The sequence below is a fragment of the Schistocerca cancellata genome, unplaced genomic scaffold, assembly GCF_023864275.1.
Source record: "Schistocerca cancellata isolate TAMUIC-IGC-003103 unplaced genomic scaffold, iqSchCanc2.1 HiC_scaffold_630, whole genome shotgun sequence".
NCBI classification, from domain to species: domain Eukaryota; kingdom Metazoa; phylum Arthropoda; class Insecta; order Orthoptera; family Acrididae; genus Schistocerca; species Schistocerca cancellata.
In genome coordinates this window covers 16,536-29,823 of record NW_026046641.1, presented here as the reverse complement: position 1 = coordinate 29,823, position 13,288 = coordinate 16,536, and the positions used below count along the sequence as shown (strand labels likewise).

Here is a 13,288-nt window from a genome sequence, read left to right as displayed (position 1 = left end):
TTGACAGTAAAATGAAGCGATATCCGTGTAGCACACGACATTTATTATCCATGCATACGCAGACGTGACGTAATCTCGGAAATGGAATCCGAAAAGGGGTTTAAAAAAAGTCGTGTTTCCGCCCGGGATCGAACCGGGGACCTTCTGCGTGTAAAGCAGACGTGATAACCGCTACACCACGGAAACGACGGCTCTGCGGCTGTTCTACCTAGAAACCCGTAGTGGCAACAGATTTTTCCTGCGTAAGCAAAGGCATCGCCTACGAGCTCCCTCCGATTCTAGAAGTTTGCTATTGTAAAAGACATCGATGAAAACAATCAAACCGCAACAGCCAGGGAAAACGCTGGGTGAGCGGCAGCTCTGCATGGTGATACCAAGAACGGAGGCGTCAGTCATGTGCAGCGCTTAGACGCTACGAACAGGCTCGTTGGTCTAGGGGTATGATTCCTGCTTCGGGTGCAGGAGGTCCCGGGTTCAAATCCCGGACGAGCCCTTGCGTTTTGTGCAAACGTGTGGCAACTACCGTCATGCCGGCGGCTGTTCCGCGCATTTCCAGCCCTCCAGGTAAGCACAAAAACCAAGTAGCCGGTTCTGAAAGAGTTTCATGTATCATCTGAGCCCTGGTGGTGGGCCGTTTGAAATTGATTTAAATGGTCACAGTAGAGATTGTAGCAAGGGTCTTGTTGAGTGCGACGAAAAAGTGTTTCCGCCCGGAATCGAACCGGGGACCTTCTGCGTGTTAGGCAGACGTGATAACCGCTACACCACGGAAACTGCTACGCTCTGTGCTCCACATCTGACACAACTTGTAGGACGATCGCAACTTTGGCGTAAAAATCACTTTGCGGAAACGCACAATGCAGGTATTTCGCATTCGTATGCAACAATCGACAGCACCCTTGCCTGTCTGAATGCCATCACGAATGAGAGCCCAAGAAGTCGTCGGAAATGCTCGCGGCCGAGTCCTCAGCAGCATCAGCTTCTCATTCTTTCCATACGAGGTACCGTCAATTCGCGCAGTCGCTATTGCAAATGATGTCACCAAAAGCAATCACTTCGTTAGCGGCGAGGAGCCCGGACTCAGCGGTAGCTCTACATGAAGGCACCAGCAGCTCCGTCAGGCCACCGCTGGCGCGCCGGCGCCCGGACCCACGACCGTCAATGACGCTGCAGTCGATGTACTTCTTAATATCGCTTTTGGAAGAAGGAAACCAGGTGTAAATCACACAGTATTTTACTGATGATCTGGAAACGCAAGTTTAGAATAAGTAGAACATTATATAAAATGTGTTGTGTGGTCGAGCGACACCCACGCCTCGCTCTCGCCAGATTATCGTTGCTGCGCGGAATGATTGTTAAGGCACCGACGGCTTCAGAGTTCGTCTTCTCGAAGTTTTGCTTTTGCAGTACATTCCGCAATCTTTTCGTTATGAGTCGTCTGTTTCGGTTTCCCGATGTAGTTTTGCTCACTGCTCTCGACTTCTCTTAACCCCGAGCCACCACTAGCCGAAAATTCCGCACTGCTATCTGGTCAATCTGCAGAGCTCGATGAAGGCGTCGCGGTCGTTCCTGAGCTGATGAAACGGCCGAATCTGTAGTTGTTCCCAGATCTCTTCCACAACAACGGCCTCCCAGACGCTTGGATTACAGGAGTACGCCACTACTCCCAGCCGGAGAACTGCATTTGAAAGCGTAATAACATGAGCTACACGTAACTCCGATTTCTGTGTCTGACCTACTTTTAATGAAACTGTCGTCGATTTACTTACTACTATCGCTGCTGGACGAAGCAGATCAGGTGAAAACCATCAGTATTCTTGTAACGAAGAGGTAATGGAAATTTAGGTAAAACAATATCAAAAAAAGTTGTGTGGTGGAGCGACACGTACAGTTGGCTCTTCCTAGATGATCATTGCTGCACGGAATAATTGTTAAGGCACCGACGCCTTCAGGAGTGGTCTTCTGGAAGTTTTGCTTGCAGTATATTCCGCAATCTTTTCGTTATGAGTTGGTGTTTCGGATTCCCGATGTTCTTTTGTTTAGTGCACATGCCTTCCCTTGACACTGAGAAAGCACATGACGAAAGTGAAACACCACCGTCTGTTCATCTGCAGAGCGCGATGAAATTATTCACTCTATATTCATTGCCTTTCATATTCTTCCCATCAGTGGTGAGCGCTGCCTTCAGAAAGCGCTTTTGTTTCTGATTTACATGGAAGTTAGTGTTCCTCGGAGCTGGACTGCTTGGGATTAGCTTCATTGCTACTGGCAGGTGGCTCGTTGGTCTAGGGGTATGATTCCTGCTTTGGGTGCAGGAGGTCCCGGGTTCAAATCCCGGACGAGCCCTACCGTTTTGACCGTGCTGAAGAGTAGGTGGAGCTCACCCACGTTTGCAGCTCTGCAATGAAGAATAGATGCCTGCCGCAGCACGCTTTGTGTAGCACTACGGTGATGAAGGGACCGTTTGATATGGCAAGAATCTGACACCAGTAAATTACATGGGTCGATGCTGTAGAAGAGCCGACAGTAATCTTGCATGCAACGGAAAACAAAGGTTGTGTTTGCAGAACATGTGCACCGTGAGTGGAGACGAACCTCAATCGTGGAGCAGTCTACCTTCATCTGATTAGCGACGACAACAACCAAAGGGTGGGATACAAGACTGAGCGTAGTTAAGAGTTTCTCACTATTAGTTACGTTCACACTTCAACAGAGCTGTGACAAGGCGAGTGCAGTGAGCTCAGGAAAGCCAGTATGAAGCGCACTTGAAGTAGTCCTGAAGAAATGGATTATAAACTTTGCCGGCCAGAATGGAGCTACGAGCGTTCTGAGTTACTGAATACCGGTACACTATGGGAGCAAGAGCATTTGACAGTAAAATGAAGCGATATCCGTGTAGCACACGACATTTATTATCCATGCATACGCAGACGTGACGTAATCTCGGAAATGGAATCCGAAAAGGGGTTTTAAAAAAGTCGTGTTTCCGCCCGGGATCGAACCGGGGACCTTCTGCGTGTAAAGCAGACGTGATAACCGCTACACCACGGAAACGACGGCTCTGCGGCTGTTCTACCTAGAAACCCGTAGTGGCAACAGATTTTTTCCTGCGTAAGCAAAGGCATCGCCTACGAGCTCCCTCCGATTCTAGAAGTTTGCTATTGTAAAAGACATCGATGAAAACAATCAAACCGCAACAGCCAGGGAAAACGCTGGGTGAGCGGCAGCTCTGCATGGTGATACCAAGAACGGAGGCGTCAGTCATGTGCAGCGCTTAGACGCTACGAACAGGCTCGTTGGTCTAGGGGTATGATTCCTGCTTCGGGTGCAGGAGGTCCCGGGTTCAAATCCCGGACGAGCCCTTGCGTTTTGTGCAAACGTGTGGCAACTACCGTCATGCCGGCGGCTGTTCCGCGCATTTCCAGCCCTCCAGGTAAGCACAAAAACCAAGTAGCCGGTTCTGAAAGAGTTTCATGTATCATCTGAGCCCTGGTGGTGGGCCGTTTGAAATTGATTTAAATGGTCACAGTAGAGATTGTAGCAAGGGTCTTGTTGAGTGCGACGAAAAAGTGTTTCCGCCCGGAATCGAACCGGGGACCTTCTGCGTGTTAGGCAGACGTGATAACCGCTACACCACGGAAACTGCTACGCTCTGTGCTCCACATCTGACACAACTTGTAGGACGATCGCAACTTTGGCGTAAAAATCACTTTGCGGAAACGCACAATGCAGGTATTTCGCATTCGTATGCAACAATCGACAGCACCCTTGCCTGTCTGAATGCCATCACGAATGAGAGCCCAAGAAGTCGTCGGAAATGCTCGCGGCCGAGTCCTCAGCAGCATCAGCTTCTCATTCTTTCCATACGAGGTACCGTCAATTCGCGCAGTCGCTATTGCAAATGATGTCACCAAAAGCAATCACTTCGTTAGCGGCGAGGAGCCCGGACTCAGCGGTAGCTCTACATGAAGGCACCAGCAGCTCCGTCAGGCCACCGCTGGCGCGCCGGCGCCCGGACCCACGACCGTCAATGACGCTGCAGTCGATGTACTTCTTAATATCGCTTTTGGAAGAAGGAAACCAGGTGTAAATCACACAGTATTTTACTGATGATCTGGAAACGCAAGTTTAGAATAAGTAGAACATTATATAAAATGTGTTGTGTGGTCGAGCGACACCCACGCCTCGCTCTCGCCAGATTATCGTTGCTGCGCGGAATGATTGTTAAGGCACCGACGGCTTCAGAGTTCGTCTTCTCGAAGTTTTGCTTTTGCAGTACATTCCGCAATCTTTTCGTTATGAGTCGTCTGTTTCGGTTTCCCGATGTAGTTTTGCTCACTGCTCTCGACTTCTCTTAACCCCGAGCCACCACTAGCCGAAAATTCCGCACTGCTATCTGGTCAATCTGCAGAGCTCGATGAAGGCGTCGCGGTCGTTCCTGAGCTGATGAAACGGCCGAATCTGTAGTTGTTCCCAGATCTCTTCCACAACAACGGCCTCCCAGACGCTTGGATTACAGGAGTACGCCACTACTCCCAGCCGGAGAACTGCATTTGAAAGCGTAATAACATGAGCTACACGTAACTCCGATTTCTGTGTCTGACCTACTTTTAATGAAACTGTCGTCGATTTACTTACTACTATCGCTGCTGGACGAAGCAGATCAGGTGAAAACCATCAGTATTCTTGTAACGAAGAGGTAATGGAAATTTAGGTAAAACAATATCAAAAAAAGTTGTGTGGTGGAGCGACACGTACAGTTGGCTCTTCCTAGATGATCATTGCTGCACGGAATAATTGTTAAGGCACCGACGCCTTCAGGAGTGGTCTTCTGGAAGTTTTGCTTGCAGTATATTCCGCAATCTTTTCGTTATGAGTTGGTGTTTCGGATTCCCGATGTTCTTTTGTTTAGTGCACATGCCTTCCCTTGACACTGAGAAAGCACATGACGAAAGTGAAACACCACCGTCTGTTCATCTGCAGAGCGCGATGAAATTATTCACTCTATATTCATTGCCTTTCATATTCTTCCCATCAGTGGTGAGCGCTGCCTTCAGAAAGCGCTTTTGTTTCTGATTTACATGGAAGTTAGTGTTCCTCGGAGCTGGACTGCTTGGGATTAGCTTCATTGCTACTGGCAGGTGGCTCGTTGGTCTAGGGGTATGATTCCTGCTTTGGGTGCAGGAGGTCCCGGGTTCAAATCCCGGACGAGCCCTACCGTTTTGACCGTGCTGAAGAGTAGGTGGAGCTCACCCACGTTTGCAGCTCTGCAATGAAGAATAGATGCCTGCCGCAGCACGCTTTGTGTAGCACTACGGTGATGAAGGGACCGTTTGATATGGCAAGAATCTGACACCAGTAAATTACATGGGTCGATGCTGTAGAAGAGCCGACAGTAATCTTGCATGCAACGGAAAACAAAGGTTGTGTTTGCAGAACATGTGCACCGTGAGTGGAGACGAACCTCAATCGTGGAGCAGTCTACCTTCATCTGATTAGCGACGACAACAACCAAAGGGTGGGATACAAGACTGAGCGTAGTTAAGAGTTTCTCACTATTAGTTACGTTCACACTTCAACAGAGCTGTGACAAGGCGAGTGCAGTGAGCTCAGGAAAGCCAGTATGAAGCGCACTTGAAGTAGTCCTGAAGAAATGGATTATAAACTTTGCCGGCCAGAATGGAGCTACGAGCGTTCTGAGTTACTGAATACCGGTACACTATGGGAGCAAGAGCATTTGACAGTAAAATGAAGCGATATCCGTGTAGCACACGACATTTATTATCCATGCATACGCAGACGTGACGTAATCTCGGAAATGGAATCCGAAAAGGGGTTTAAAAAAAGTCGTGTTTCCGCCCGGGATCGAACCGGGGACCTTCTGCGTGTAAAGCAGACGTGATAACCGCTACACCACGGAAACGACGGCTCTGCGGCTGTTCTACCTAGAAACCCGTAGTGGCAACAGATTTTTCCTGCGTAAGCAAAGGCATCGCCTACGAGCTCCCTCCGATTCTAGAAGTTTGCTATTGTAAAAGACATCGATGAAAACAATCAAACCGCAACAGCCAGGGAAAACGCTGGGTGAGCGGCAGCTCTGCATGGTGATACCAAGAACGGAGGCGTCAGTCATGTGCAGCGCTTAGACGCTACGAACAGGCTCGTTGGTCTAGGGGTATGATTCCTGCTTCGGGTGCAGGAGGTCCCGGGTTCAAATCCCGGACGAGCCCTTGCGTTTTGTGCAAACGTGTGGCAACTACCGTCATGCCGGCGGCTGTTCCGCGCATTTCCAGCCCTCCAGGTAAGCACAAAAACCAAGTAGCCGGTTCTGAAAGAGTTTCATGTATCATCTGAGCCCTGGTGGTGGGCCGTTTGAAATTGATTTAAATGGTCACAGTAGAGATTGTAGCAAGGGTCTTGTTGAGTGCGACGAAAAAGTGTTTCCGCCCGGAATCGAACCGGGGACCTTCTGCGTGTTAGGCAGACGTGATAACCGCTACACCACGGAAACTGCTACGCTCTGTGCTCCACATCTGACACAACTTGTAGGACGATCGCAACTTTGGCGTAAAAATCACTTTGCGGAAACGCACAATGCAGGTATTTCGCATTCGTATGCAACAATCGACAGCACCCTTGCCTGTCTGAATGCCATCACGAATGAGAGCCCAAGAAGTCGTCGGAAATGCTCGCGGCCGAGTCCTCAGCAGCATCAGCTTCTCATTCTTTCCATACGAGGTACCGTCAATTCGCGCAGTCGCTATTGCAAATGATGTCACCAAAAGCAATCACTTCGTTAGCGGCGAGGAGCCCGGACTCAGCGGTAGCTCTACATGAAGGCACCAGCAGCTCCGTCAGGCCACCGCTGGCGCGCCGGCGCCCGGACCCACGACCGTCAATGACGCTGCAGTCGATGTACTTCTTAATATCGCTTTTGGAAGAAGGAAACCAGGTGTAAATCACACAGTATTTTACTGATGATCTGGAAACGCAAGTTTAGAATAAGTAGAACATTATATAAAATGTGTTGTGTGGTCGAGCGACACCCACGCCTCGCTCTCGCCAGATTATCGTTTCTGCGCGGAATGATTGTTAAGGCACCGACGGCTTCAGAGTTCGTCTTCTCGAAGTTTTGCTTTTGCAGTACATTCCGCAATCTTTTCGTTATGAGTCGTCTGTTTCGGTTTCCCGATGTAGTTTTGCTCACTGCTCTCGACTTCTCTTAACCCCGAGCCACCACTAGCCGAAAATTCCGCACTGCTATCTGGTCAATCTGCAGAGCTCGATGAAGGCGTCGCGGTCGTTCCTGAGCTGATGAAACGGCCGAATCTGTAGTTGTTCCCAGATCTCTTCCACAACAACGGCCTCCCAGACGCTTGGATTACAGGAGTACGCCACTACTCCCAGCCGGAGAACTGCATTTGAAAGCGTAATAACATGAGCTACACGTAACTCCGATTTCTGTGTCTGACCTACTTTTAATGAAACTGTCGTCGATTTACTTACTACTATCGCTGCTGGACGAAGCAGATCAGGTGAAAACCATCAGTATTCTTGTAACGAAGAGGTAATGGAAATTTAGGTAAAACAATATCAAAAAAAGTTGTGTGGTGGAGCGACACGTACAGTTGGCTCTTCCTAGATGATCATTGCTGCACGGAATAATTGTTAAGGCACCGACGCCTTCAGGAGTGGTCTTCTGGAAGTTTTGCTTGCAGTATATTCCGCAATCTTTTCGTTATGAGTTGGTGTTTCGGATTCCCGATGTTCTTTTGTTTAGTGCACATGCCTTCCCTTGACACTGAGAAAGCACATGACGAAAGTGAAACACCACCGTCTGTTCATCTGCAGAGCGCGATGAAATTATTCACTCTATATTCATTGCCTTTCATATTCTTCCCATCAGTGGTGAGCGCTGCCTTCAGAAAGCGCTTTTGTTTCTGATTTACATGGAAGTTAGTGTTCCTCGGAGCTGGACTGCTTGGGATTAGCTTCATTGCTACTGGCAGGTGGCTCGTTGGTCTAGGGGTATGATTCCTGCTTTGGGTGCAGGAGGTCCCGGGTTCAAATCCCGGACGAGCCCTACCGTTTTGACCGTGCTGAAGAGTAGGTGGAGCTCACCCACGTTTGCAGCTCTGCAATGAAGAATAGATGCCTGCCGCAGCACGCTTTGTGTAGCACTACGGTGATGAAGGGACCGTTTGATATGGCAAGAATCTGACACCAGTAAATTACATGGGTCGATGCTGTAGAAGAGCCGACAGTAATCTTGCATGCAACGGAAAACAAAGGTTGTGTTTGCAGAACATGTGCACCGTGAGTGGAGACGAACCTCAATCGTGGAGCAGTCTACCTTCATCTGATTAGCGACGACAACAACCAAAGGGTGGGATACAAGACTGAGCGTAGTTAAGAGTTTCTCACTATTAGTTACGTTCACACTTCAACAGAGCTGTGACAAGGCGAGTGCAGTGAGCTCAGGAAAGCCAGTATGAAGCGCACTTGAAGTAGTCCTGAAGAAATGGATTATAAACTTTGCCGGCCAGAATGGAGCTACGAGCGTTCTGAGTTACTGAATACCGGTACACTATGGGAGCAAGAGCATTTGACAGTAAAATGAAGCGATATCCGTGTAGCACACGACATTTATTATCCATGCATACGCAGACGTGACGTAATCTCGGAAATGGAATCCGAAAAGGGGTTTAAAAAAAGTCGTGTTTCCGCCCGGGATCGAACCGGGGACCTTCTGCGTGTAAAGCAGACGTGATAACCGCTACACCACGGAAACGACGGCTCTGCGGCTGTTCTACCTAGAAACCCGTAGTGGCAACAGATTTTTCCTGCGTAAGCAAAGGCATCGCCTACGAGCTCCCTCCGATTCTAGAAGTTTGCTATTGTAAAAGACATCGATGAAAACAATCAAACCGCAACAGCCAGGGAAAACGCTGGGTGAGCGGCAGCTCTGCATGGTGATACCAAGAACGGAGGCGTCAGTCATGTGCAGCGCTTAGACGCTACGAACAGGCTCGTTGGTCTAGGGGTATGATTCCTGCTTCGGGTGCAGGAGGTCCCGGGTTCAAATCCCGGACGAGCCCTTGCGTTTTGTGCAAACGTGTGGCAACTACCGTCATGCCGGCGGCTGTTCCGCGCATTTCCAGCCCTCCAGGTAAGCACAAAAACCAAGTAGCCGGTTCTGAAAGAGTTTCATGTATCATCTGAGCCCTGGTGGTGGGCCGTTTGAAATTGATTTAAATGGTCACAGTAGAGATTGTAGCAAGGGTCTTGTTGAGTGCGACGAAAAAGTGTTTCCGCCCGGAATCGAACCGGGGACCTTCTGCGTGTTAGGCAGACGTGATAACCGCTACACCACGGAAACTGCTACGCTCTGTGCTCCACATCTGACACAACTTGTAGGACGATCGCAACTTTGGCGTAAAAATCACTTTGCGGAAACGCACAATGCAGGTATTTCGCATTCGTATGCAACAATCGACAGCACCCTTGCCTGTCTGAATGCCATCACGAATGAGAGCCCAAGAAGTCGTCGGAAATGCTCGCGGCCGAGTCCTCAGCAGCATCAGCTTCTCATTCTTTCCATACGAGGTACCGTCAATTCGCGCAGTCGCTATTGCAAATGATGTCACCAAAAGCAATCACTTCGTTAGCGGCGAGGAGCCCGGACTCAGCGGTAGCTCTACATGAAGGCACCAGCAGCTCCGTCAGGCCACCGCTGGCGCGCCGGCGCCCGGACCCACGACCGTCAATGACGCTGCAGTCGATGTACTTCTTAATATCGCTTTTGGAAGAAGGAAACCAGGTGTAAATCACACAGTATTTTACTGATGATCTGGAAACGCAAGTTTAGAATAAGTAGAACATTATATAAAATGTGTTGTGTGGTCGAGCGACACCCACGCCTCGCTCTCGCCAGATTATCGTTTCTGCGCGGAATGATTGTTAAGGCACCGACGGCTTCAGAGTTCGTCTTCTCGAAGTTTTGCTTTTGCAGTACATTCCGCAATCTTTTCGTTATGAGTCGTCTGTTTCGGTTTCCCGATGTAGTTTTGCTCACTGCTCTCGACTTCTCTTAACCCCGAGCCACCACTAGCCGAAAATTCCGCACTGCTATCTGGTCAATCTGCAGAGCTCGATGAAGGCGTCGCGGTCGTTCCTGAGCTGATGAAACGGCCGAATCTGTAGTTGTTCCCAGATCTCTTCCACAACAACGGCCTCCCAGACGCTTGGATTACAGGAGTACGCCACTACTCCCAGCCGGAGAACTGCATTTGAAAGCGTAATAACATGAGCTACACGTAACTCCGATTTCTGTGTCTGACCTACTTTTAATGAAACTGTCGTCGATTTACTTACTACTATCGCTGCTGGACGAAGCAGATCAGGTGAAAACCATCAGTATTCTTGTAACGAAGAGGTAATGGAAATTTAGGTAAAACAATATCAAAAAAAGTTGTGTGGTGGAGCGACACGTACAGTTGGCTCTTCCTAGATGATCATTGCTGCACGGAATAATTGTTAAGGCACCGACGCCTTCAGGAGTGGTCTTCTGGAAGTTTTGCTTGCAGTATATTCCGCAATCTTTTCGTTATGAGTTGGTGTTTCGGATTCCCGATGTTCTTTTGTTTAGTGCACATGCCTTCCCTTGACACTGAGAAAGCACATGACGAAAGTGAAACACCACCGTCTGTTCATCTGCAGAGCGCGATGAAATTATTCACTCTATATTCATTGCCTTTCATATTCTTCCCATCAGTGGTGAGCGCTGCCTTCAGAAAGCGCTTTTGTTTCTGATTTACATGGAAGTTAGTGTTCCTCGGAGCTGGACTGCTTGGGATTAGCTTCATTGCTACTGGCAGGTGGCTCGTTGGTCTAGGGGTATGATTCCTGCTTTGGGTGCAGGAGGTCCCGGGTTCAAATCCCGGACGAGCCCTACCGTTTTGACCGTGCTGAAGAGTAGGTGGAGCTCACCCACGTTTGCAGCTCTGCAATGAAGAATAGATGCCTGCCGCAGCACGCTTTGTGTAGCACTACGGTGATGAAGGGACCGTTTGATATGGCAAGAATCTGACACCAGTAAATTACATGGGTCGATGCTGTAGAAGAGCCGACAGTAATCTTGCATGCAACGGAAAACAAAGGTTGTGTTTGCAGAACATGTGCACCGTGAGTGGAGACGAACCTCAATCGTGGAGCAGTCTACCTTCATCTGATTAGCGACGACAACAACCAAAGGGTGGGATACAAGACTGAGCGTAGTTAAGAGTTTCTCACTATTAGTTACGTTCACACTTCAACAGAGCTGTGACAAGGCGAGTGCAGTGAGCTCAGGAAAGCCAGTATGAAGCGCACTTGAAGTAGTCCTGAAGAAATGGATTATAAACTTTGCCGGCCAGAATGGAGCTACGAGCGTTCTGAGTTACTGAATACCGGTACACTATGGGAGCAAGAGCATTTGACAGTAAAATGAAGCGATATCCGTGTAGCACACGACATTTATTATCCATGCATACGCAGACGTGACGTAATCTCGGAAATGGAATCCGAAAAGGGGTTTAAAAAAAGTCGTGTTTCCGCCCGGGATCGAACCGGGGACCTTCTGCGTGTAAAGCAGACGTGATAACCGCTACACCACGGAAACGACGGCTCTGCGGCTGTTCTACCTAGAAACCCGTAGTGGCAACAGATTTTTCCTGCGTAAGCAAAGGCATCGCCTACGAGCTCCCTCCGATTCTAGAAGTTTGCTATTGTAAAAGACATCGATGAAAACAATCAAACCGCAACAGCCAGGGAAAACGCTGGGTGAGCGGCAGCTCTGCATGGTGATACCAAGAACGGAGGCGTCAGTCATGTGCAGCGCTTAGACGCTACGAACAGGCTCGTTGGTCTAGGGGTATGATTCCTGCTTCGGGTGCAGGAGGTCCCGGGTTCAAATCCCGGACGAGCCCTTGCGTTTTGTGCAAACGTGTGGCAACTACCGTCATGCCGGCGGCTGTTCCGCGCATTTCCAGCCCTCCAGGTAAGCACAAAAACCAAGTAGCCGGTTCTGAAAGAGTTTCATGTATCATCTGAGCCCTGGTGGTGGGCCGTTTGAAATTGATTTAAATGGTCACAGTAGAGATTGTAGCAAGGGTCTTGTTGAGTGCGACGAAAAAGTGTTTCCGCCCGGAATCGAACCGGGGACCTTCTGCGTGTTAGGCAGACGTGATAACCGCTACACCACGGAAACTGCTACGCTCTGTGCTCCACATCTGACACAACTTGTAGGACGATCGCAACTTTGGCGTAAAAATCACTTTGCGGAAACGCACAATGCAGGTATTTCGCATTCGTATGCAACAATCGACAGCACCCTTGCCTGTCTGAATGCCATCACGAATGAGAGCCCAAGAAGTCGTCGGAAATGCTCGCGGCCGAGTCCTCAGCAGCATCAGCTTCTCATTCTTTCCATACGAGGTACCGTCAATTCGCGCAGTCGCTATTGCAAATGATGTCACCAAAAGCAATCACTTCGTTAGCGGCGAGGAGCCCGGACTCAGCGGTAGCTCTACATGAAGGCACCAGCAGCTCCGTCAGGCCACCGCTGGCGCGCCGGCGCCCGGACCCACGACCGTCAATGACGCTGCAGTCGATGTACTTCTCAATATCGCTTTTGGAAGAAGGAAACCAGGTGTAAATCACACAGTATTTTACTGATGATCTGGAAACGCAAGTTTAGAATAAGTAGAACATTATATAAAATGTGTTGTGTGGTCGAGCGACACCCACGCCTCGCTCTCGCCAGATTATCGTTGCTGCGCGGAATGATTGTTAAGGCACCGACGGCTTCAGAGTTCGTCTTCTCGAAGTTTTGCTTTTGCAGTACATTCCGCAATCTTTTCGTTATGATTCGTCTGTTTCGGTTTCCCGATGTAGTTTTGCTCACTGCTCTCGACTTCTCTTAACCCCGAGCCACCACTAGCCGAAAATTCCGCACTGCTATCTGGTCAATCTGCAGAGCTCGATGAAGGCGTCGCGGTCGTTCCTGAGCTGATGAAACGGCCGAATCTGTAGTTGTTCCCAGATCTCTTCCACAACAACGGCCTCCCAGACGCTTGGATTACAGGAGTACGCCACTACTCCCAGCCGGAGAACTGCATTTGAAAGCGTAATAACATGAGCTACACGTAACTCCGATTTCTGTGTCTGACCTACTTTTAATGAAACTGTCGTCGATTTACTTACTACTATCGCTGCTGGACGAAGCAGATCAGGTGAAAACCATCAGTAT

General features: G+C 49.3%; 19 non-coding genes across 19 annotated transcripts; 9 read left to right on the top strand and 10 right to left on the bottom strand.

Annotated features, from left to right (window-relative positions):
- Positions 1-113: 113 nt before the first annotated feature.
- Trnav-uac (transfer RNA valine (anticodon UAC)) lies at positions 114-186 on the bottom strand. The gene has a single exon. It is a non-coding gene; the product is annotated as a tRNA-Val (tRNA).
- A 235-nt stretch (positions 187-421) lies between these two features.
- Trnap-cgg (transfer RNA proline (anticodon CGG)) lies at positions 422-493 on the top strand. The gene has a single exon. It is a non-coding gene; the product is annotated as a tRNA-Pro (tRNA).
- Positions 494-701: 208 nt separating this feature from the next.
- Positions 702-774, bottom strand: Trnav-aac (transfer RNA valine (anticodon AAC)). Its single transcript has one exon. It is a non-coding gene; the product is annotated as a tRNA-Val (tRNA).
- Positions 775-2,274: 1,500 nt separating this feature from the next.
- Trnap-ugg (transfer RNA proline (anticodon UGG)) lies at positions 2,275-2,346 on the top strand. Its single transcript has one exon. It is a non-coding gene; the product is annotated as a tRNA-Pro (tRNA).
- Positions 2,347-2,981: 635 nt separating this feature from the next.
- Positions 2,982-3,054, bottom strand: Trnav-uac (transfer RNA valine (anticodon UAC)). Its single transcript has one exon. It is a non-coding gene; the product is annotated as a tRNA-Val (tRNA).
- Positions 3,055-3,290: 236 nt separating this feature from the next.
- Positions 3,291-3,362, top strand: Trnap-cgg (transfer RNA proline (anticodon CGG)). The gene has a single exon. It is a non-coding gene; the product is annotated as a tRNA-Pro (tRNA).
- A 208-nt stretch (positions 3,363-3,570) lies between these two features.
- Trnav-aac (transfer RNA valine (anticodon AAC)) lies at positions 3,571-3,643 on the bottom strand. Its single transcript has one exon. It is a non-coding gene; the product is annotated as a tRNA-Val (tRNA).
- A 1,500-nt stretch (positions 3,644-5,143) lies between these two features.
- On the top strand, positions 5,144-5,215 carry Trnap-ugg (transfer RNA proline (anticodon UGG)). The gene has a single exon. It is a non-coding gene; the product is annotated as a tRNA-Pro (tRNA).
- A 635-nt stretch (positions 5,216-5,850) lies between these two features.
- Trnav-uac (transfer RNA valine (anticodon UAC)) lies at positions 5,851-5,923 on the bottom strand. The gene has a single exon. It is a non-coding gene; the product is annotated as a tRNA-Val (tRNA).
- Positions 5,924-6,158: 235 nt separating this feature from the next.
- On the top strand, positions 6,159-6,230 carry Trnap-cgg (transfer RNA proline (anticodon CGG)). Its single transcript has one exon. It is a non-coding gene; the product is annotated as a tRNA-Pro (tRNA).
- Positions 6,231-6,438: 208 nt separating this feature from the next.
- Trnav-aac (transfer RNA valine (anticodon AAC)) lies at positions 6,439-6,511 on the bottom strand. The gene has a single exon. It is a non-coding gene; the product is annotated as a tRNA-Val (tRNA).
- Positions 6,512-8,011: 1,500 nt separating this feature from the next.
- Trnap-ugg (transfer RNA proline (anticodon UGG)) lies at positions 8,012-8,083 on the top strand. The gene has a single exon. It is a non-coding gene; the product is annotated as a tRNA-Pro (tRNA).
- Positions 8,084-8,718: 635 nt separating this feature from the next.
- Positions 8,719-8,791, bottom strand: Trnav-uac (transfer RNA valine (anticodon UAC)). Its single transcript has one exon. It is a non-coding gene; the product is annotated as a tRNA-Val (tRNA).
- Positions 8,792-9,026: 235 nt separating this feature from the next.
- On the top strand, positions 9,027-9,098 carry Trnap-cgg (transfer RNA proline (anticodon CGG)). Its single transcript has one exon. It is a non-coding gene; the product is annotated as a tRNA-Pro (tRNA).
- Positions 9,099-9,306: 208 nt separating this feature from the next.
- Trnav-aac (transfer RNA valine (anticodon AAC)) lies at positions 9,307-9,379 on the bottom strand. The gene has a single exon. It is a non-coding gene; the product is annotated as a tRNA-Val (tRNA).
- A 1,500-nt stretch (positions 9,380-10,879) lies between these two features.
- On the top strand, positions 10,880-10,951 carry Trnap-ugg (transfer RNA proline (anticodon UGG)). Its single transcript has one exon. It is a non-coding gene; the product is annotated as a tRNA-Pro (tRNA).
- A 635-nt stretch (positions 10,952-11,586) lies between these two features.
- On the bottom strand, positions 11,587-11,659 carry Trnav-uac (transfer RNA valine (anticodon UAC)). Its single transcript has one exon. It is a non-coding gene; the product is annotated as a tRNA-Val (tRNA).
- A 235-nt stretch (positions 11,660-11,894) lies between these two features.
- On the top strand, positions 11,895-11,966 carry Trnap-cgg (transfer RNA proline (anticodon CGG)). The gene has a single exon. It is a non-coding gene; the product is annotated as a tRNA-Pro (tRNA).
- A 208-nt stretch (positions 11,967-12,174) lies between these two features.
- On the bottom strand, positions 12,175-12,247 carry Trnav-aac (transfer RNA valine (anticodon AAC)). The gene has a single exon. It is a non-coding gene; the product is annotated as a tRNA-Val (tRNA).
- Between the last annotated feature and the right edge of the window lie 1,041 nt (positions 12,248-13,288).